The 21678-nt window shown below is 43.8% G+C and overlaps 5 non-coding genes across 5 annotated transcripts; all 5 read right to left on the bottom strand.

The window, feature by feature from the left end:
* Positions 1-15199: 15199 nt before the first annotated feature.
* trnaa-agc lies at positions 15200-15272 on the bottom strand. Its single transcript has one exon. It is a non-coding gene; the product is annotated as a tRNA-Ala (tRNA).
* Positions 15273-19251: 3979 nt separating this feature from the next.
* Positions 19252-19324, bottom strand: trnaa-agc. The gene has a single exon. It is a non-coding gene; the product is annotated as a tRNA-Ala (tRNA).
* A 1228-nt stretch (positions 19325-20552) lies between these two features.
* On the bottom strand, positions 20553-20625 carry trnaa-agc. The gene has a single exon. It is a non-coding gene; the product is annotated as a tRNA-Ala (tRNA).
* A 666-nt stretch (positions 20626-21291) lies between these two features.
* On the bottom strand, positions 21292-21364 carry trnaa-agc. Its single transcript has one exon. It is a non-coding gene; the product is annotated as a tRNA-Ala (tRNA).
* A 194-nt stretch (positions 21365-21558) lies between these two features.
* Positions 21559-21646, bottom strand: trnay-gua. The gene is given in 2 exon segments: positions 21559-21594; positions 21610-21646. It is a non-coding gene; the product is annotated as a tRNA-Tyr (tRNA).
* Positions 21647-21678: the final 32 nt, after the last annotated feature.

The raw sequence follows: 21678 nt of genomic DNA, 5'->3' as shown, positions 1-21678 counted from the left end.
GCAGAGTTTGGCGTCTGACTGTTTGAGGCTGTGGACAGGTGTCTTTTATACAGATGATGAGTTCAAACAGGTGCCATTCATACAGGTAACGAGTGGGGGACAGAAAAGCTTCTTACAGAGGACGTTACAGGTCTGTGAGAGCCAGAGAGTTTCCTTGTTTGAGGTGACCAAATACTTATTTTCCACCCTGATTTACGAATAAATTCTTTACAAATCCTACCATGTGAATTCATGGATTTTTTTTTCACATTCTGTCTCTCACAGTTGAAGTGTACCTCTGGTGCAAATTACTGACCTCTGTCATCATTTTAAGTGGGGGAACTTGCACAATCGGTGGCTGACTAAATACTTTTTTGCCCCACTGTATATAAATAAAGAGTATACAAAAGGGATAAATAGAATAAATAGGAATGAGAATACAAGGGAATTGTACATTTCAAGTATTGAAGTCTATTGCACCGTTGGTTATTAACAAAAAGTATTGCACAATGAAAAGGCACTACAGCTTACTTGTTCCCCCCTCATTTGTCCCCGTTTCCCCTCCCTCTCCCCTCCAGAGAGGAGTTAAACAGTTTGATGGCGTGTGGGACAAAGGAGTTTTTAAGTCTGTTGGTTCTTGTCTTTGGGAGAAGCAACCTGTCACTGAACAGACAGACACCCATGCTCGTAACCCCCCTCCTGGAATTGCCCCTCCGTCTCCAATCCTGGTATACACACACAACACAGCAAACGGTCAATGCTCTCTCTCGCTCTCTCTCACACAGACAATATCTTTACCTCGTGCACAGTTCGAAAATACTACCAGGTTTAGTGGAATATTCTAGCTCTGACTGCCATTCGGCATCTTTCCTTTCATCTGAATGTCTTCTTAAAAGGTGGTGTTTGGCAATAACTTTATGAGCATTTATACTGGGATTATACCAGATTATACACCTCTGGGGTGCTTGACGTCATGTTGAAACCCTAACCTCATAAAAAACATTTACAGATTACAGCATATTTATCTTTTAATAACCTATTTATCCAGCACTGCCTAATAATCAGTATAAAAGCTCTTTTAGAAGCCAAGTGACAGTATAAAAAAAATTGAAGTTTCTATTTGTCAATAGAAAATTGTACTTAGTAGTCAGTATAAGCTTTTAATGATATAAGTTTACATGTGATAGAATACTGCATGATGACTCTGTCACAGGCTAGGTGTCTGACCCAGCGCTCTGAGTTCATTTTGTATTTGTCTCATTTTAGATATGTGTTTAGTTTGTGTCATTCCTATTTAGCTTTAGTTAAGGAAAGGCAGTTATTATTTATTGTTTCCTTGGTTTCTATGTTTGAGTTCTTGTATCGTTCATCACGTGTTAGGTCTGTTAAGCTTGTGTTGTCATGTCTAGTTTCAGTGTTTCCTGTTTTATTTTGAAGGAGTCGTGTGTTCTTTGTTCATTGTATTTAGTTTCACTTCCCATGTCCTGTCATTAGGCTCATATCAGTCAGCTGTTCCTCCATGTGTTCCCACTTCCCCTAATCACCTCCTGTGTATTTAAGTCCTCTGTTTTCAGTGTGTCATTGTCAGATCCGTCTGCTTTGTTTGCAAGCCATGTTCCCTCATGTCAAGTCCATGTTCCTGTTGTAGGTTTTTAGTTAATTTAGCTCACCCAGTTTAGTTTATTGTTAGCTTTGCCTTTTGTTTACAGTTATTTTGCCAGCCTCAATAAACGGCTCATCTTCTAGTGATGGGCAGATGAAGCTTCATGAAGCACTGAAGCTTTTCATCCAATTGGTTCACCCCAGCGCAAAGCTTCTTGAAGCTTCATTTGCTCTAGTAGGACACCTACTGGACGTAAAAATATTAGTTGGCATGAATTTGAAGAGTGTGGCCTTTTGCACACAGCCTGTAAATGTCAACAACAAAAGGAGTGTGTAAAACATGTATATTGTAGTGATGGCAGTATACTGTGTGTATTTATACTGGCAGTATGGAAAATGATCATTTGGAAATGCTTAAAATGGAAATGATCATTTACTGTGAGGTGAGGTGTGGTTGGGGGTGTGGACAGTGGTTGTGCTTTTGTAACGTTGAGGTATAGACAGCTACACACTGAGGCTTTGAGCCTCAGTCCTGCCCACATTTTATTCTGTAAAAACTAAATTTCCACTGCTTTTATGGCCTTTTTAGTGGGGAGAACATAGCTAGGATTTAACGATTTAACAAATCTTTTAAATCCTTTGTCCTCCACAATGCTAAATGGCTGGGAGTCCTCAATCACCATGCTAACCAGGTCTTCATCTATTTGAGATTGTTCTCCTGAGGAAAGACAACAAAAACAAAGCACAAATATAAATATCACACACGTAACTTATTACAGTTGTATAATATTGTTATATCATTTAGTAACATTACTGCATGCTATATTATCATGGCATTTGATGGCTCACCTGGTCTTGCTCCACAATCGTTGTTCCCCTTATTCTCATGCAAAGCTCTGTAATGCCTAAGCATGGATGAGGTGTTGTTGTTATATCCCAGCTCCCTGGCACATAGCAAACACTTCACCTTGTACAAAAGTAACGACAGCTTAACATAAGTTTTATTGCACCATCAGTATTATGAAAATACATCTTCTGTAGAAATCTACATACCTTGTTGGGAGGAATAAGATCAAAATGTTCCCACACAGGGGAGGACATCCTCCTCTTCTTAGCTGGCTCCATTCTCTCCTGACTTTCTCTCCTCACTCTCATAAACCTCCAAACTGTCTACAAACTCTCACTAACCGCAACTCTCCATCAAACACCCACATTTTGAATGAAGTCTGAGGGGTTTATATCGCTGTCATAGCTCGCGGCAAAGTTCAAACCTCTTCATGAACCAGTCACGTGGTACAGCCGGGCAGCGAGGCTTCGGACGTCATCATTTTCAGCTCCTCCCATAAATGAAGCAAGCCTCGATACGCGCATCGCGGAAACGCCCCCTCCATTACTCGACACAAGCTTCGAAGCCTCGATACAGAACGTCACATCACTATTGTTTTCTGTTATTCAAGTCATGTTTCACATTTTGTTTTCGTCTGCATTTGGGTCCACCCTTCACTCTACACACAGTCAGCCCTGCTGATTGTGACAGAACGATCTGACCAGTCATGGACCCAGCAGACTCGGCTCTCACCGAGTGTCTGGAGGAGATGGCTCGTTTCCAAGCGATCCTCAACCGCGTACTCACGGCACCCGATTTGAAGAGCAAGCTTGTAATGGTGAACGTCGCTGAGGCTATTATGAAGAGGGATCCCCGCCTCCCCCAGCTCCCGGACTCACCTGCCATAGTTGATGCTTTTACAAGGATAAAGGAGATGCTGCAGGCCCAGGAACTGTCGAGTCATGTAATGGCTTCCAGCACCTCCCAGTCACAGCAACCCCACAACCAGTCATCTCCATCGCTGCCTCTCGAGCCTGAGTGTGTCCGTGTCGGCTCGCTGAGGTTTGCCACAGCGCCCCTCCCTTCAGTGTCGGCACTGCCCCCCAGCTCGCCAGTTTCCTCTTCGCCATCACGGATTAGTCACTCACCCTCACAGTCTCATTCAGACTTCACATCTCCAGCCTCATTTCTGGCAAGGTTGTGGTCAGAGGATGAGGAGCCAGACCCCACAATTAGCCCTGCTTCAGTCACAACTGCTTCTAGAAAAAAAGCGGCGTTCACGTCATCAACGTACCTCACAAAGGTTTGAAGTGAGTGACTATATTTTGGCTCCTCGTGTTTTTTCCAAGGTGAATATTAAAACTAACACTGCCTTACCAGTTCATGGGCCCGGCTATAAAAAGACTGTTTATGATTTTGAAATGACTAAGACTGAGAATTTTTCGGCCAAGTCTTCCACGGACCATCTTATCCCTTTGCAAAATTGTCTAGCTTCTCTGTGCATTGATCATGCCACGAACTATGCTTCCAAGAAGCCAAATTATAAGACTGTTTGCACTGGAAATGCTAGCCATGAGGCTCAGCTAAGCTGCTGTGGGACTGTTATCCAGGCCAGGTTGGAGCCAGGGGCTGAGTTCGAGTTTGTGCAGCCTTTTCCAGTGTCAGCTGGAGGGCCCGAGGAGCCCGTCTAGCCTCATGCCACACCAGCTGGAGGTTCAGCTGAGCCCGTCCAGCATTCTGCAACATCTGCTGCAGCGCCACCACCTGGTCCACCACCTGCAGCCGCCATGCTGCCACCTGGTCTCGTCTCGACCCAGCCAGAGGTCGTCGCCATGCCTGGTCTCGACGCGACCCAGCCAAAGGTCGTTGCCACGCCTGGTCTCGACGCAACCCAGCCAGAGGTCGTCGCTACGCCTGGTCTCGACGCGACCCAGCCAAAGGTCGTCGCCACGCCTGGTCTCGACGCGACCCAGCCAGAGGTCGTCACCACGCCTGGTCTCGACGCGACCCAGCCAGAGGTCGTCGCCACGCCTGGTCTCGACGCGACCCAGCCAGAGGTCGTCGCCACGCCTGGTCTCGACGCGACCCAGCCAGAGGACGACGCCTCGCCTGGTCCTGCCACGCCTCATCCTGGGCTCCTTCCACCTGCCAAGCCACGTTCAAGTCCAGCACGGCTGTTTCCGGAGCCTGTCAAAACAGCCTGTCGACGGAAACCAACCAAACCATCCAAGGATTATCGTCCACGCCGTCGACCACCAGCCAGTTCTTGTCCACGTCGTCAACCACCTGCCTAGCTGCCTGACGGCCAAGCCGCCCGATGGCCTTTGTACGTACCCACGCCCCCGTCGACCGCCAGCCAAGCCCCTGACCGTCTTCGTACGTGCCCAAGTTGCCGCCGGCAGCCGACCAAGCTCTCCAAGTGTGGTCAGCCATGCCCACTTCGCCACTGCCGTTTTCCAAGTTGTCGTCCTCCTGATCTGCTCCGTCGCCACCGTTGGACTCGTGGCCGGCCCCCTGAACCCTTGAACTATGGACTACTGAACCGTTGGCCTCCTGGTTGGCCACCTGAACTGTGCAAACTCTTGTGCTGCTGTTGTCCTTGTCGGCCCCCTGAACTAATGACCTATGGACTGTTGTGCCGCCGACGTCTGGGCCGGCCTCCTGAAACTTTGAGTATTTGACTTTTTGCCTTGTCTCCCAGGGTTGTGTTATTTGGTCTCATGTATTTGTGTTTTAGTCTGGGGTTCCACTTGAAATCTTTGTTTGTTTTGTTTTTTTAATTTTTTCCTCGGTTTCCATGTGTTCCCTCTTCCCCTAATCACCTCCTGGGTATTTAAGTCCTCTGTTTTCAGTGTGTCATTGTCAGATCCGTCTGCTTTGTTTGCAAGCCAAGAAGTTGTGTCAAGTTTCCTCATGTCAAGTCCATGTTCCTGTTGTAGGTTTTTAGTTAATTTAGCTCACCCAGTTTAGTTTATTGTTAGCCTTGCCTTTTGCCTTTTGTTTACAGTTATTTTGCCAGCCTCAATAAACGGCTCGTTTTCTGTTATTCAAGTCATGTTTCACATTTTGTTTTCGTCTGCATTTGGGTCCACCCTTCACTCTACACACACTCAGACCTGCTGATTGTGACAGACCTTTTGATGACTTAGACTGATTGTTCACTATAAGACTTGTTCTGTTCTTTTCTTATCAGTTTCTTTCCACAGCGATAGTAAGAGCTGAACAAACAGTTTCACTCCCTACCGGGAAAAGGAGCTGCCTCCCACAAACCGCACACGCACACACATACACATACACATACACAACCACATACGCACATGCTCACGTATCAACATTCCACTGAACAAATGTATTCACTGTTGTATTACTCTTTTTGTGTATAAATAAAGACAAGTGCAAGAACAGAGCGCGCACATCACAGGGCCCCCACTCTGGTGTGACCGCCCTTGCAAGTAAAAACTGCAGCGTGTGTGTTTCTACTCTCTGACTCTCAGCTGAAGTGTCTTTTAGAATAAATCTCTTGACATTTATTTTGGTCCTTCGAGCCGGATTGATTTATCTAGTGGCTCACTAATAACTGATAGTGAAAAAGGTCGCCCATGTATAATTTCAAATGGGGACAGTTTGTTATTTCCTTGTGTTATTCTTATCCACATTTTGACTAGGCCTACACATTCTGGCCATGGTCTGCCAGTTTCTTCCACTGTTTTCCTGAGCCTTTGTTTTATAGTGCCATTTGTTCTTTCCACTAATCCTGCACTCTGTGGATGGTAGGCACAATGGTGTTTTATACTGAAACCTAGTGCTTCAGATACTTTGCTGATCACGTCATTTACAAAATGGGTTCCATTATCTGATCTTATCAGAGTAGGAATGCCATATGTTGGAATGAAATGGTTGCATAGACACTTTGCAACTGAGATTGCGTCTGCTTTTTTCACTGGGTAGATTTCTGGCCATTTTGAGAAAACATCTATGATTACTAGAGCATATTTTGAGCCCTGACACTCATTCAATTCAATGAAGTCCATGTGAATTGTATGAAATGGGTGAGGTGGTGTAGGAAAATGTCCTCTTTTTGGTCTTAAGTTACCTTGGGTATTGTGTTTTTCGCAGGTAATGCATGTTCTTACATATTCTTTTGCTGAAGTTTCAAAATTTATAGTGTAGAATTGTCGGTTTATCATAAAGACCATTCGTCCCGTTGAGACATGGCTCAAACCATGGCTCACTAAAGCAGATGTTTTGTGTAATGATTTGGGAAGATTTTGTTCGCCCTGCAGTACAGATAGTGAAATGGTGTCTTTTTCATGTGATGTTAATAAGACTGTGGGTGCTGCCTTTGCAGCTTTGTCAGCAAAATTGTTTCCCTTTGTAATTTCAGAGTCATCCTTCTGATGTGCTGCACATTTGCAAATTGCTAAATGTCATATCACATAAGGAGTTTCCTCCCATGTAAACAGATGTGTGCCATGATAAAACCTTCCTCCAAACACTAGAAATAAGAAAATAATTTCAACCCTTGTTACATCTTATTCACTTATTTTATAATCCAGTCATTTTTCCAAATCCAGTATCAACCAACTAATTTGCACAACAGCTCATAATGCGCTAAGTTGACAGGTCAACAGAAATGCATGTACAAAATATTATCACAAAAGAGAATTTCCTTCATACAGCATCCCTTTTGTCAGCCTTCCAAAAGCACTTTCCTCATCCAGCTGGCATGTTGTCAGGCTTATTGGCTTTTAGAGCGATGTTCACTTAATAAGAGCAACTGAATACCTTACACTTAAGAGTCAAAGGTTTCAGGGGCAGACAACTGTAAGACACTTTCTCTCTTATCACACATCCATCGTGAGGAAAAAATGGATACTTATGCAGTCGCTTATTTCTTCCTACCTCATTAAAGGGCCCTTGAGAAGTCATGACAGAGTGTTCGCCGAGTTGATCTTAGTCTCGAAAGGACTGTAATCAAAATAAAGTCCAGTCACTGGGGAATGGAGCCAACATGCCCAGGAGTGGTCTGTCACATTCATACTATTACTGCAGCTGTAGGCAGTCGACCGGCAACACAGCTGATGCCGACAACAGCTAAACCACAAGGCAGACAGAAAAGATGGACGCATGACAACTCTCACCTAAGTGACATGACACAAGACCACATCCACCCTTGGATGAATAATGCCTGGTACCGCTATATCCACGACAGGACCAGGGCAGAACCGGAAAATACAGACTGTTATGTCTGTTCTCATATGCCCAGCACGTCGACACACCCCACACTATATGGTAAATATATGAACAACACTCAAGCCAAGTGTGCCGCTGGCTTCGCTGGCATTGGATTCCAACACAGCCAAATCACCATCGACAAGACAAACCCATCTATCATTTACACGCTTCACGTCAACCTTCTAGGAGGGTTACAACACAAGAAAATCACCATTGAAGATGTTGTACTTGATAAAGGAGCATGTGATCAACTTTTCTGGATCAATTTCAATGTGACAAACCGGAATACATCCATCCACTTCCCAGTGTTCTTGGACCAAACACCAGGAAAGAACCACTCCATGTGCTATAAGCAAAACAAAGGTAACAGGCCGCTTGGAAACACCACTAACTGCAACCGGACCGCTGGAGGAGGAGAAGGTGCCCCTGTGAACACGACTGGACCATCTAATGGCACATACTGGGTGCAAGGAATGGCCTGGCTATGTGGACAATGGGCATATTTCATACTGCCCCCAGGCTGGACAGGAACATGTGCTCTCATATTCCTGTCAGACCACACTTTCAGGATGACCACAGTAAACACCACTTCTACAGTACGCCGGAAAAGAAGATCAACGCCCCCTGAAATTCAACCACATGACCCAATATGGGGGAGCGACGTACCCGAGGAATTCAAATTATGGACTACCAGACAGAAAGTACTCCATTCACTGTTCCCCTGGGTGGGAACCGGAAAGAACATGCTGAGGATTGAAACTCTGGACTACCGTTTTGGACTTTTCCTGAACGCTTCGTGCAAGCTCAACGAACAGCAGAACCAGGAAATCAATGCATTACGAATTGCAGTGATGCAACATCGAGTAGCTCTGGACATGATACTAGCAGAGAAAGGGGGACTTTGCGTCATCTTTTTTTTCTTTTTTTTTTGTGTCCCGTTTGGATCTTTAGCCATCAGAATTGTTGTCTTAAGGCCAAGAAAGATGCCAAGCGGATTTATTTTACCAAGTGGATCATCATGGCCTTGCCATATTGGTCCATTGGATTGACCTTTATTATAATTATGAATTTATTTTATTTTCAGTTGCTACAAACGGGACAGACATGACTGGGGGATAGGACAGGGAGAAAGAATGAAAGAAAGAGAGGGAGAGAAAGAAAACCAAAGGGGAGAAGAGACGGTGAGAAGGGGGGGGAAGAAAGAAAAAAAACAAAAAAAACCAAAAAAAACCAAAAAAAAACAAAACAACAACACCTGGATCACCTGTATGGAGAAAAAAAAAAACAGAAGAGAAAGCAAACAACAAAGAGCAACATAATAAAAAAAAAAAAACGGCACCATCACAATAAACTAGCTAGCAGTAGATATCAGTAGATACTAAATAATAAACGATATTGTGCAGCACGCAAGATAGACAGCGCACAATGTGCTTTGAGGCAGCAGCCAAGAAAGCTGTAGTCCGCGTCTGTGAATACCCGTGTGTACACCTGTGTGCATACCTGTGTGGATCAGCATGCTTGCATTCCAAAGGTTTCTCCATGTAACGATCTGCTAGGGAGTGTGGGGAGCCACAGCCCCATCCTCCAGGGTATGAAGCAGGTATGGAGGAGATCAAAACTCCAGCCATCCAGAGGCCCCCAGAACACAAGAGACCAAGGAAGACCAACAGAGGGGCAGCCGCGCCACTGTCCCAGTAAGAGCTGAGGAGAGTCCCAGATGAGGGCTCACTCAGCAGCCGCGGAGCAGAAGCCAGGGGGAGTTGCAGTGACGCGCCCGTGAGCTCCGCCGGCAGCCAGCTGTGCCTGAGTGACCGAGCCCCAGGCCGAGAGGCCGGGGGCACCCCACCTCCGAGGTGGCCCGAGCGAGCCCCAGGTTCCAGGCCCCGATAAGCGGCCGCCAAGGAGTGAGCCAGTGTGTACCCGGACGCCCACCCCCAGACACAAAGAACCACCAACGCACCGACACCTGAGGGAGTCCGCCACTGGCAGGGGAAGTGGTGGGGGGAGATAGGCCTCCAAACCTTGGAGGGCCTGAGATGTCCCCAGAGAGGTGGCGTCTGATACCCAACCTGACATATAGACTTTGCGTCATCTTTAACAACACCTGCTGCACTTACATACCAGACAATGTACACTCATCAAACATGACTGACGCCCTGAACGCCTTGAGACAGATCCAGCAGGCCCAAAATCAGGACTATGTAAGTGATACAAGTGACTGGTTTTCTTGGCTTTACACTGGCTCCTGGCTACAGGTGCTAAAAAGACTACTCATTGGAGTTGGAGTATTTTTACTTTTATTTTGTGTTTTTGTAACATGTATACTGCCATGCTTAAAGTTCATGCTTAACCGCATAATTGTTTCCACTGTTGCTGCATACATAGCCGTGACAAACGATGATGATGATGACCCCGACCTGTTGGAACATGAAGACTTTGCGTGACTAATGATGCTGTGACAGAAAATGTACAACAAGATGTTACATACTGATATCTCACTTAAAAGTTATACGTGACAACAGGAGGGAATGTCAATAGAAAATGGTACTTAGTAGTCAGTATAAGCTTTTAATGATATAAGTTTACATGTGATAGAATACTGCATGCATGATGACCTTTTGATGACTTAGACTGATTGTTCACTATAAGACTTGTTCTGTTCTTTTCTTATCAGTTTCTTTCCACAGCAATAGTAAGAGCTGAACAAACAGTTTCACTCCCTACCGGGAAAAGGAGCTGCCTCCCACAAACCGCACACGCACACACATACACAACCACATACGCACATGCTCACGTATCAACATTCCACTGAACAAATGTATTCACTGTTGTATTACTCTTTTTGTGTATAAATAAAGACAAGTGCAAGAACAGAGCGCGCACATCACAGGGCCCCCACTCTGGTGTGAGCGCTCTGTGACCGCCCTTGCAAGTAAAGACTGCAGCGTGTGTGTTTCTACTCTCCGACTCTCAGCTGAAGAAGTGTCTTTTAGAATAAATCTGTTGACACTATTCTTATGATTTATATGTCTGTGCTTCAGTGTGACCTTATGAAGGATGAGAGACCAAACATACTGCTATGTGCTTATTGACAAATAAAATGTAGTTTCTGACTGAAGCTGTGTGGCAGAACACATTAAGTGGTTATCTTTAATTTTCATCTCCCTTTGAGTTTGATATGAATCTCTTTTTATTTATTTTGTTAATCAATAAACAAACGTTGACTCCAAATCCTGCTGATTTCCTGCCATCCATAAAAAAGCCATATAACAAGATGATTTTTGGTAAGAAGTTATAAAATAGCTGATAACGAGAAGATAAAGTCCCTAGGTTTTATCACTTTGACCACATTTAATATCCTAAATCACAAGATGATAAAAACAGTATTTCCTCATATTTCAAAACTGTCTTCACTTCTGTGCCAATACCCACAGACTCACCTTTTATTCTGAGAGTAATGTAAAGTAACATGCATATGAACTTGAGTGTCATCCCAGAGTTAATCCATAGGGTTTATATTATGTTGGCAAACTCTTTGCAGCTATCTAACATCTAACTCTTCTGGGAAGACTTTCCACAAGGACCAAATTTATCTTTCTACATATATATAACAAGGTACCGTCTGCATAACAATGGTAACATAAGCAGTTTTCTAATATAGCTGAATGCAGGCATGTATAATGTAAAAAAAAAAAATATCAGTCTTGACATGGCACAGAACCCTGTTGAAAATTAAACCTTTTTCGTGTGGTTAGCCGTGTGCATAATGAGGAATTTTTCCAGGCTGTACCTATTTTGCACATGGAGAATTCAAAGAGTAGAGGAGCAGGAAAGAACATCTTTGTCCATGAGATGCAGAGAGGTTAGAAGACAAAAAGAGGGACATAAATGGGAAAGTTTGTTTTTGACCGTTCTTCCAGAAGAGAATTTATGAGTTCAGACACTGACGTTGGACGAGAAGGCCCGGCTTGCAGTCTCCAATCTAGTTCATCCCAAAGGAGCTCTGTGTGGTTGAGGTCAGGACTCTTTGCAGGCTAGTCAAATTCTTTAACACCAATCTCACTTACTCCATGGCTTGGCTTTGTGTACTCATGTATAGTCTTGTTGGTACAGAAAGGGCAGTGTGCCCATTGGTGATGGGTTTCAGTTTTTTTTTTTTTTTTGTTTCTTCTTCTATCTTCTATCTGACATAGCAATTTATACTGTATTGAAATTTTCCCAAATATAGTACTAAAACGTGGTACATTCATATTTATTATTGCTCTTTTGTTTCTCCAGGTTATGTGAGCTTGCAGGTAGGTATTAATGCCAACCACATTAATGGCTGTATTTTTACAGATATTTGTACATGTTCTGGACACTTGGGTGAAGACAGGCCCTGAGCTGTCAACGGAGCACCACCTAGTGGTGAGGTGGATGAGATGATGGGGGAGGAAGCCACTGCTCTGAGCTGCAAGCGCAAGGTGGTTGGTGCCTGTCGTGGTGGTAAACCCCGAACCAAATAGTGGACACCAGAGGTGAGGGGAGCCACCAGGCTGAAGGAGTCCTATCAGACTTGGTTAGCCTGTGGGAGTCTGGAAGCAGCTGATAGGTACCAACAGGTCAACGCAGCTCGGGCAGTGTCTGAAGCAAAAACTCAGGTGTGGGAGGAGTTTGGAGAGGCCATGGAAAAAGACTTTTGTACTGCCTAGAAGAGATTCTGGCAAACAGTCAGGCGACTCGGGAGGGGAAAGCAGTGCTCTACCTGCATTGTACATAGTGCGGGTGGAGCGCATAGCTCCAGATCAGATCATTCAGCCAAAAACATTTGAAAGGAAAAGGAAGATAAATAACAGAGATGCCCCAGTACTGTTTTAATGGAATGAGTATTCTGTTCTGCTACGAAGACCTGAGCCAGACAACCCAGCAACAGAACATGAGCAGCCTATGAAACGCAGTCCTACGGTGGATCATGATCATGCTCTGTCCCAGAAATTTCTGGCTTTGACCATGCAGTAACCAAAAACATGAAGTTAAAATAACGAATAGAAGCATTAAAAAAATGCGAGATGTGGGAAACTCAAAATTCAATCTACTTTTGGATTACAAAGATTTGTCGGGTCCAATGATGACATTTGAGTCTACACAAGCGATTTCCTGTGTTGTTCAGTGGTGCATTTGGATAACTTAGGCAACATTTGCTACTCTGGCACAGAGTCCACAACGTTACTGGCCTTGTGGATCAGTTCAATGAGTTGCATCAACAACCCTCAGTTCTCAGCAACAGCAAGTATGTCACTGGCCACAACAGACTCATAGAAAATGCTCACCATTCTCCAACAGATATTAAAAGACCTCAGCTGCATCAGAACATGGAGATGGCTCTGACCCTTCCTTTACAATGCAGTTGTGTTTATAACCCAGTCCAGTTTACTGTCAGTGTGTAAAGTCCTCCACTTCACACTCCACTCGACTCCTTGGATTGAACATTGTGTCGCTGGTTTCCTGGTCCTCCTAAAGTCCACAATCATTTGCTTGTGTTTGTCACATTGAGCTACAGATGATTGGGGTTTCACCATTAGATGCTTCTCTACCAAAGAGTCCACCACAGTCCAATACTCCATCTCATCACCCCCACTGAAGCATCCAATCATTGAATCGACTGGAAAAGTAAAAAAAACATAGGCGTAGACATGATTGAGCAGGTAGATGTTGGCATCTTCAACTCCGAGTCAGGCTAGTAAGCAGGGCTGGACTGGAACAAATAATCGGCATTGGCATTTAGACTAGAGACCGGCCCACCAGGTATTATAGGAAAGGCCATAAAGCCTTTGAATGAAAACAAACGCTGTTGTGACAGTGATGTACACTGTCATGTTGGTATATATGTGATCTCTATACATTTTACATCAGATAACAACTTTGGTTGTAAGATTCAGATAATTATTTATTAAAAACTAGATATTTTAAATGAGAATAAGAAAGAAAAGTATTTCTTTGTGCCCCCCTTTCCCTGTTAATTTGCTAAATCCGCCCCTGCACAGTTACCAGCTGTCAGCTACCTAAAAAAGGATCCTGGTGTTATTTGTTTCTCAGAAACAGCTCATAACTTCCCTTCAACTCATTCATGTCACCTAAAAGGTAAACCTGTTTCTCCATCACAGCTCTGATGATTCAGTAAGGACATCTCCTGGTTTCATCTTCATGTTTCCCTCTCACCACATATCCAAACCGATATCATGACCAGCAGCTTTACAGCTGTGGCTCCAGCAAACATCAGCTGATAGTAGAAATTTATATTAAATACATTCTAACAACAGCTGAGCTTAAACGTGCTGCTGTTGTTTAGCGCGACATCGGCTGGTTTCTTCTTTCTGACGCAAAGTGGGCGATAAACAAACAAGAGAGAAATGCCGATCAGCTGATCAATGATCAGTTTCATGATCAAAGGAGCAACAGGAGAGGAAGGGGAGAGAATGAGAGAAGAAGAGGCAGCTGACAGCGTAAAGACGCAGAATAAATCCAGCTTTGTGTCTTTTTCCATTCTAGCTGAAGTCCGGGACAAACTGTGTTCCTTTTCAGCTCAATAAGAAACGCGTAATATTTTCTCCGAATGCGGGACGATTCCGTTTTTTACGGGATGGTTGGCAACTTTACTAACTAACCTTATGAATAAAATAAAGTTCACTATCAGTAACATCATAGCACCCATGCTGTATAGAAACTCCGTCATGCTAGCTAGTACACAGTACGAGAGTTATTGTAAATGACTGTAAAAAGTCAGCATAAAGAAAATAAACTGCACCTAAACTTGGTTTATATCTGACCCAGATAGACTGCAGGTCATAACTTCTTACCTGAAGTTCAGTTCACCTGACACTCGGACCTGCGGCCGCCTCGGGTCTCCCCTGCTGTCTCTATGTCCCTTCAATACCTCACAAGAAGTTGGTCATCCCTTCTGGCTGTTTAGTAGGTAGATTTACTTCCATAGACTCAACCCCAAAAAGATTTGTGTCTCCTACGGGAATCGATCAAAGGAATCTTTTGGTTGGTGTGTATTTTGTAGAGCTATACATTTTAACATATGGTATGATTCCTTTGTCAGAGTTGCTACAAAAGTGATACAATTTAAATTCTCCCAGGGATCGATACCCGCATCCTCCAAGTGGGATTGTAACGACACAGAAACATTTAACTTTGCATAGTTTTATCATCCAGCTCTGCTGAAGAGAAGCAGGCATAAATGTAGTAACACTTTCTAAACAGCAACTACTTTTAAATACTGCATTGACTGGATTGTCTGTACGTTGTCTTCATGATAACTGAACCATTAACTAAGATGATGCTTCAAAATAACTGCCCTGAAGATACTCACGTTAATTTCAAGATGGGTGCTGAGTAGCTGAACTTCTAAAAACTTGACCCTCACAATGCTTGCAGGCCAGAAGTGGAAAGTTCAGCAGATAGCATTTCCTTCCAGTGTAACCTTACTTAACCAGGGGTAACGGAACACAGTTGAACATTTGTTTACTGTGGAAAGGAAATGTTTTTGTGTTGATGCTTAAAGGTACGGCCTTTTGGAGGATGCGGGCATCGATCCCGCTACCTCTCGCATGCTAAGCGAGCGCTCTACCATTTGAGCTAATCCCCCTATGTCTTGTACTGTAGCAAGATCACAATGCAATGATGTGTGCCACTCAAACAATGTCAAGACGCATTTGTTATTATTTGTCAGACTATATCAATCGCCCATTGGTGATGGCTAAAGATTACGTTGCTTTTTTCTGTGAAGGATACATTCCTGAGAGTCGTGACAGACTAATGAAAGCCCAGTAACAGTAAGGTCTGGTAGGGGTAGCTAGTCACAGGGATTTAAGACATTTGTTCACTCGGCAAATTAAATGTTTTCAGGATGAGGTTTAAAGTGAAACACTCATTTGGAAGATGCGGGCGTCGATCCAACTACCTCTCGCATGCGAAGCAAGCGCTCTACCATTTGAGCTAATCCCCCTCTGGTTGCAGCTTACACATGTCCCATGATCTGTGGTGTTTCAGAGCTGCACATATGCAGTCCTGAGTACAGACACACCAGGGCTTTGCTTATGAACCTAGAACTGGGATTGCTCCTCTTTCCAAAAGTAGTTTCATGACATTTAGGTTCTAGTAGGGGTACCTGGTCACATGAACTTTTCAAATATTGTAAAGGCCATTGATTTATGCAGTAAATCTAGTGTGGGATAGTCTTGATGCATCCTTAATCATCCAGGAAAGTAAATCTCCAAAGGTTGATTCTGTTCATCTGGATGTAGTGTTTTGTGGGAGAAACGTTTCGTCACTCATCCAAGTGACTTCTTCAGTCTCAGCTGACTGCAGGTTTCCCCAAATCTTATAAACAGTACATTTGCATAATGACTGAAACCAGCCCACTGAAGGAACAATGGGCTGGGAGGTCAGTTCCTTCATTATAATTATGCAAATTCTCATGACCATTGATCAACAACCACTGATCAAAGCCCACTGATCATCGTCCATGAGTACCATTCACAGAGAGTTGGGGAATGGCTACAATCACAGCATTGTAAGATGGCGAAAGATGTACCCTTAGGCCCCCTCCTCGATTCAGAGATGGTCTTTCCCTTTTCACGTAAATGGCCTCCTTGACTCATCATGTAGGATACATCCTAGTGTAGGATAAGTCTTTGTTTAATAGTGACTGTTTCACTCCTCCATTGTTTGGGACTAATCCCCCACGGATGCGGGTGTTTGATCACACGAATGCTACTCTCGTCTTAAAACGCCAAAGGAAACAACTGACTGTGGCGTACTGAAAGGAGGAACTATCCCAGTATAATTTCCATAAGGGAAGCCCACGTGTGTCCGTTCTCAGCTCTGCGCATCTGCAGCTCTACAACACCACAGCATGTGTGATCAGTTAAAGGTCACTAAAGAAGACTTGTATTAGAGTACTGCACCTCTAGTTATTAAGTTAAGCATGTAAACAGGGTGACCCAAGGTCTCACAGTGATCACTAATCCATTTGAGCAAATCCCCCTCTGATTGCAAGTTACACATGTCACTGCTGAAGAAGAAGTTGCCATCTTTCTGATATTATTTTAGGATGATCAGGGATGTTTTTCAGTTTTTGTGAGACATTAAAGGGAGAGGACCTGTTAGAAAGTCTTTTCAGAGTGATTGGATCAATCTTTTCAATCTGAAAAATCAAACTTTTCTGATTTGTTGTTTAGAGATTCTAATTCCCCACTTTTAGAAGCTCAGACTCCTCCCAACCAAGGTGTAACTCTTTTCATTTAGTCTTTATTGTGGCCCATAACACAGTAGGTACCAACAGCATTTAAGGGCTAATGCAAATTGACATCAATGGAAGTGGAAAGTTCAGCAGGTGATGTACTAACAATGTGCCAATTTCTGAAGAGACAGGCAGTTAAAAAGAAAAACAAAAGAAGCAGGCAGTAAATCTAGTTTAGGGTAAGTCTTTGTTTAATAGTGACCATTTCACTCCTCCATTGTTTTAGGGTGATAAATGTCAATATAGGGAGTATAAGCACAGTGCTGAGTCTAAACAAATTGCATGTGGACCTTGAACTGGGATAGCATTTCCTTCAGTTTTCAGTTTTCAGTTTTATTTGTCATATGCAAGTTAGCACAGGGTCAACATTGCAATGAAATGTGTTTGACGAGCAGCAGTCACTCAGCAGCATGGTACAGTAGAAGAAAATAAAATAAAGTAAAATAAAATAATAAAAAAAAAGAATAGGAAAATAGTAAAGAGCAAAATATTAGAGAGACGTGGTAAAAGAGAAAAGATGACTAAATATATATGTATCTATAAATATAAATATATGTACACTAGTGATTAAATAAGAAAATCTTGAAAAGAAATATGACGGGAGGAATGAGCAGCAGAAAATTACAGTATTGCACTTTTTAAATATAAATATCAATAACAATAAAGTGAAGTGACCAGTGCAGATTAAACAGAGTACTTGTGAAGCTGCAGGGTAGCTTCTGAGTGCTGTGTTGTGTGTGTTTAAGTGTTGTGGTTGAGGTGTCGTATGGCTTGGTGGTAAAAACTGTTTTTAAGTCTTGTAGTCCGAGCAGACAGGCTCCTGTAACGTCTGCCAGATGGTAACAAGGAGAACAGCTGATGTGCTGGGTGGCTGTGGTCCTTGATGATGCTGTGTGCTTTACGGAGGCATCGCTGGAGATAAATGTCCTGAATGGCAGGAAGCCTCGTGCCAGTGATGTGCTCTGCTGCCTTCACCACCCTCTGTAGTGATTTACGGCTGCTGGTAGAGCAGCTTCCGTACCAAACTGTAATGCAGCTCGTCAGCAAGCTCTCGATCGCACACCCAACATTTGAGGTGATGTTGGGTCCAGGAGAAGTACTCGGTGATGTTGACTCCAAGGAACTTGAAGCTGCTGACCCTTTCGACCTTGACACCGTTGATGTGGATGGGCTGGTGTTCTCTGACTGGTCGTTTCCGGAAGTCCACTATCATCTCTCTAGTTTTGCTGATGTTGAGAGTCAGGTTATTTTCCAGACACCACTCGTGCAGTGTCATCACATCCTCTCTATAGGCCGTCTCATCATTGCCTGTGATGAGGCCTATGATGGTTGTGTCATCCGCAAACTTGATGATGATGTTGGACTCGTGTTTAGCAACACAGTCGTGTGTGAACAGGGAATATAGGAGGGGGCTAAGCACACAACCCTGTGGCGTACCTGTGTTTAGGATGAGTGGTGAGGAGGTGTGCTTACCAACTCTCACCACTTGGGGCTTGTTTGTGAGGAAGTTTAGAATCCATCTGCAGGTTGGTGTTTACAGCCCAAGGTCGACGAGCTTCGTGGCAAGTTTTGAGGGGGTGATGGTGTTAAATGCCGAGCTGTAGTCGATGAAGAGCATCCTTGCATATGTATTCCCTTTTTCCAGGTGAGTGAGGGTGGTGTGCGTTGCCAGGGCGATGGCATCCTCTGTGGCTCTGTTTGTCCGATAGGCAAACTGAAGAGGGTCCAGTGTTTCAGGGAGGGAGGAGCAGATGTGACCTTTGACCAGTCGCTCTAGGCACTTCATGATGACGGATGTCAGTGCAACAGGACGGTAGTCATTCAGACAGGAGACCACTGATTTTTTGGGAACGGGAATGATGGTGGATGCTTTGAGGGACGTGGGGACCACTGACTGCCTCAGGGAGAGGTTGAAGATGTTGGCGAACACCTCTGCCAGCTTGTCTGCACACACTCTGAGTAGCCGGCCTGGGATGCCGTCCGGTCCTGGAGCTTTGTGAGGATTGACCTTTTTAAAGATCCATCTCACAGCTTCTGTTTTGAGAGTTAAAGTTGCAGCCTCACTGTCCTCCTGAGGGTAGAGGATATGCTCTCTGTTGTCTGCGTCAAAGTTGTTAAGCTCGTCTGCAAGAGATGCAGTGGGCTGAACACTGACTGTGTTGTCTTTCTTGTAGTCAGTGATGCAGCACAGTCCATTCCACAGTCGCCTGGTGTCAACCTTCCAGTGTAACCTTACTTAACCAGGGGTAACGGAACACAGTTGAACATTTGTTTATTGTGGAAAGGAAATGTTTTTGTGTTGATGCTTAAAGCTACGGCCTTTTGGAGGATGCGGGCATCGATCCCGCTACCTCTCGCATGCTAAGCGAGCGCTCTACCATTTGAGCTAATCCCCCAGTGTCTTGTACTGTAGCACGATCACAATGCAATGACGTGTGCCACTCAAACAATATCAAGACACATTTGTTATTATTTGTCAGACTATATCAATCGCCCATTGGTGATGGCTAAAGATTACGTTGCTTTTTTCTGTGAAGGATACATTCCTGAGTGTCGTGACAGACTAATGAAAGCCCAGTAACAGTAAGGTCTGGTAGGGGTAGCTAGTCACAGGGATTTAAGAGATAGTAAAGAGCCAGGCAGTTAAAAAGAAAAACAAAAGAAGCAGGCAGTAAATCTAGTTTAGGATTAGTCTTTGTTTAATTGTGACTGGTTCACTCCTCCATTGTTTTAATAAATATCAAACTAGAGAGTCCATCCGTATAGTGCTGAGTCTAGACACATAGGGGACCTTGAACTGGGATTGCTCCTCCACACACGCACAGCTTCAGACACCAAGTGTCTTTTTGCACAATTCTTAGTAATTTGCTAATTTCCATTGCACTGTCTTGTCTCTGTATTGTCCTGTTCTGTCTAGTGTTGCACCGTCTTGTCTTGTTGTCTGTGAAGATTCTCAGTCATCCAGGTCATTGTAGTCTAAGGAGCTTGGAAAGAAAAAGCGTCTGGACTTCTTTGTCTTCTGTTTTGTCTCTCACATTAACTTTTTAGTCATTGTAAACGCCATGCACAGAATATCAAGTCAATGCAAGTAAACTTTTTACACAGTTTAATACAAAAAGCTGTAAAGCTAGTTAATTTTTCATGTGCGCTTGATTACATTTGCACTTTTTACCAATTGATAATACTCTACCTCACAGTTATCTCATAGTAATGCCTCTCTTTCCACCTTCTATACATTCAGTGCTCTGCCATAGTTATTAGTGTTAAAGAAAACGTTGAAGCTGCAGATGTATCTTCTCTCTTGTGCCTCCAGGCGGCAGCACAGACACATCTACGGCTATCGGGGAGTCATAAACATTCAAATAAGTTTATTCTCTATTTCAGGTCGTTTCTTCATTCTACTAATTAGGGTGATTTATTTAAAGTTCTGTTTATATCAACTTCATATTTCATTAATATACACTGCCATAAAGAAATAATCATTAATCAATCAGTTCCTGTTTGCTTTACAGATTTACCCGGTACTCTTAAAATGTATTACTCTCCATAAACAATAAATAGTTTTAAATCACATGAATATTTAAAATGCTCTATTTAAAATATTTTACGCGTCAGAAAAAACTTTGGAGGATGCGGGCATCGATCCCGCTACCTCTCGCATGCTAAGCGAGCGCTCTACCATTTGAGCTAATCCCCCTTTGCTTCAGAAAGAGCCCGTTCGCAGTACCAACCCGTGATATGCTGACGATTTGTCAAGTCCTGCGATGTTCCGGAGGAGCGCGACAGGTGAGCTTCCGCGTTCTTATGCTACGCGCCGGGTTATCAATGAAATCCAGTACAATAACGCTCCCGAGGTAAAACATGTTCCAGCCATGTACTCCAGTCCTAGCCGTATCCCAAACCCTAACCATAATCTTATCCCTAACATTAACCAGCATGTTATATAGTGTTTACCAAAGAGATGTAAGTAAAACGAGTGTACATGTGTATATTCATTCCAAACGGTTCTCTTGTTTGCTGATGTTGGGTCCCCGGAAGCGTAAGATATCGACGATTTGTCACCTAGCTTAAAATGTTAGGCTTTGAAGGTGATAACGTGTTGACAGCAGGGACCTATAATAGCTTATACAAAGACTGCCTAAGTTTGAAGTGTCGAACGAATTGATTTCAGTGAAATTCGTCGCAAAAACTTTCGTGAAAATGTAAATGTGACATTGGCATCTTCTTTATGTTTTGTGTCTCAGCTCCCCCCCAAAAATTACCAATTTTTAAAATAACCATATTTTCTAATTGGTCTGGTTGGTTGCATTTTGCAACTTGAGAGTTAAAACAAACTCACGCCAACCGACGAGACACAAAACTTTGGAGGATGCGGGCATCGATCCCGCTACCTCTCGCATGCTAAGCGAGCGCTCTACCATTTGAGCTAATCCCCCTTATGTGCGCTGCCTCACAACCTGATAATATATATCTATGTAATCGAGTTGGGCTATAGCCAACAGAGTCTGTTGGCTTGCTGGCAATGGTGCTGGTTCGGCTAATGAACCGTATCTACCATGTAATCTGTATTCGATCGTTGCGCTTGAACACCGTGAAAGAAGAAGAAGAAAAAAAAAAAAAAAGTGTCACCTCCTTCGAGCCGGATTTGAACCAGCGACCTAAGGATGTCTATCGCACTCCTCTACAGTCCTCCGCTCTACCAACTGAGCTATCGAAGGGGATGGTAACATCACTCCACAGTGTTTCTCTA

Source organism: Simochromis diagramma, unplaced genomic scaffold (genome assembly GCF_900408965.1).
Source record: "Simochromis diagramma unplaced genomic scaffold, fSimDia1.1 OVJJ01000802.1, whole genome shotgun sequence".
Taxonomy (NCBI): Eukaryota; Metazoa; Chordata; class Actinopteri; order Cichliformes; family Cichlidae; genus Simochromis; species Simochromis diagramma.
The sequence above is the reverse complement of the archived record's forward strand: the minus strand, read 5'-3'. Positions and strand labels throughout refer to the sequence as shown.